This window comes from Miscanthus floridulus, chromosome 12 (assembly GCF_019320115.1).
Source record: "Miscanthus floridulus cultivar M001 chromosome 12, ASM1932011v1, whole genome shotgun sequence".
NCBI classification, from domain to species: domain Eukaryota; kingdom Viridiplantae; phylum Streptophyta; class Magnoliopsida; order Poales; family Poaceae; genus Miscanthus; species Miscanthus floridulus.
In genome coordinates this window covers 38,134,207-38,136,461 of record NC_089591.1, presented here as the reverse complement: position 1 = coordinate 38,136,461, position 2,255 = coordinate 38,134,207, and the positions used below count along the sequence as shown (strand labels likewise).

The 2,255-nt window shown below is 38.9% G+C and overlaps 1 long non-coding RNA gene across 1 annotated transcript; it reads left to right on the top strand.

Annotated features, from left to right (window-relative positions):
* Positions 1-650: 650 nt before the first annotated feature.
* On the top strand, positions 651-1,556 carry LOC136495448 (uncharacterized). Its single transcript, XR_010769003.1, has 3 exons — positions 651-756; positions 1,222-1,321; positions 1,473-1,556. It is a non-coding gene; the product is annotated as an uncharacterized lncRNA (long non-coding RNA).
* The last annotated feature ends 699 nt before the right edge of the window (positions 1,557-2,255 follow it).

Genomic DNA, 2,255 nt, shown 5'->3' with positions numbered 1-2,255 from the left:
TACAGTGGATTAAGTACATGAATTGAGAACTCTGCAGTTAAGAAGGTTTCAATTCAGCTAGTCAGATATGTAATATTTGTTCTATTGAAATATATCTTTAGCAAACTAGAGTAGCATTTCCACCAAGCAAACTTAGAAGATTAAGAACAACCTGTGCTGACATGTGATAATCCCACATCAATTTATAAGGAGCCATATCATTTCAGCCGACTAAAAGATCAAGAACTACAGGTTTGTCTGTGAAATCACATATTCAAGATTATGGTTCTGCTTGGGGTTCACAGATTCAAGACAATACACTTCAGTTAAAGAAGAGACATTGATCCAAAAAAAGTTAAAGAAGAGACCAATCAGTCTAGTACTAGCAGGAGACATGGCAAATTGCTAGGACATTTGGCTGCTGCCCCCTCAGACTGCAATGGCTTCTGCTAGTTATTAAATCGTTGCTGTTTGATGAAATCAACACACTGCAATGGCTTTAGAAATAAAGAATTGATGAAATGGCTTCAGAATTTGCTGGGCTGATCAGTTTGGTCAATAATTTGCTGGGCTGATCAGTTATAGTGATGGGTTATTAACGGGTAAACATGGAGCAAATTAATAAAGCAAAGCATATGGTAATGGCACTTCTTTGGTATGTATATGAATATATGACTCTCTTGCTACATTATCACAGGAGTTGACACAGTTCATCAGTCGCTCCAGCGATAGCAGACCTGATGTGTTGAAGAAATTAAATTTTGTAATGAAAGTGAGGTACTTACATTGTGAATCTTTCTAAAACTTTGGCACCCAATCACCAACCTTATATTCCAGTTATCAGTTTTATGCTGTCACTGAAATATTAGGAATGAAATACTTTTTCCTAAATTGTTTGATACATTATTGAATCTTATCTTGCTTCTGGTATTCCTTTGGGAATGCAATATACATAGGCATGTTCATATCATAGTAAAGTAGATATAAAGTTCATATCCAATTAGGCAATTATCCATTCAGTTGCATATGTAGTAGATATAAATATTTGATTTGCAATTGCGTAAACTAATTTTAGCAAGTCAACAAAGCATACTGGATCTTGCTCATCCTGTTGGCTCATTTCTAATTTCTTGTACTGTGCCCATGAATAGCATTTTTACCTATAATGAACAGTCATGTGGCTTTATTTTGGTTTCTGGCACTAACTGCCTGTCTTTCTTTCTGTTGTATGACTTTATTTAGGCATAAACTTTATCACTTTCTATCAACACTACAGCAGTATCTCCATTGCCATTTATCTGATATATCGTGGCGCCGTTTTCAACATTCCCTTAAAAATTAGGTATAGTATTTCAATCACTATTCTTTTAAAACATCACCCTGAGAGGAATTAATATGCTTTGTTAGGCTTCCTTTCTTAATTTTTCTGTTCATTAAATACACTTATCACTTACGAATTGAACTATGGCTACTAATATTCTGTTATTGCTTAGGTGAGGGATATACTGGACCTGGAGTATGTGCATATGTGTTATATTACTAATGCACTTGACATGTGAGTGAAACTTTAAAAAAATTAGATTTGGGTATGTAGAAACAAAGTAGATTTGCCTAAGAAGATTTTCACAAGATTGCACCTCTACTTGGTCTTATAAATATGCAACTATAATCGGTGGCAGAGGCACAAAGACTAGCACAAATATAGATTAAATATTCCAGAGTAAGTAGCAGTGTAGCACTAGCAAAGTAGCAAGTCAAGTAGCAATCTAGCATAGCACAACTTATGGAGAGCACAATATCACATTATATCACTAGAACTCTACTGGGTTGTGGCCTCAAACTGAAATGGGATAAAATTCCAAGGCCAACTCATTGAGGTCAAGTCGTCCATGCCTAAATTGAGCTACCAGTCATATGACTAGTAAACTAGTCACTCTAGTCGAGTTGTTGCACCAAGGCATGCACTAAAAGACTAATAAAAGTTACCTATAGCACATACCTGGAGAAGAAGTAGGAATGAAGAAGGGGATTGGCGTACCTGGAGGAGACGGAGGCCATAGCGAGGGAGGTCGAGGATGGAGACAGGCGGCGGCGGCTCTCCAGGTCAGAGGAAGAACCCCGCATGGCGACGCTGGAACGGCGCGGTAGCGGGCCGAGAGACCTCAAGGACAGAGCCAAGGGATGGAGGTCACAGCGTCAGAGGTCGAGGTCAGAGATGGGGCGACGGTGGGCCGGCCGGCCTTGGCCTCTCAAACCCTAGTCGGACTCAAACTCCC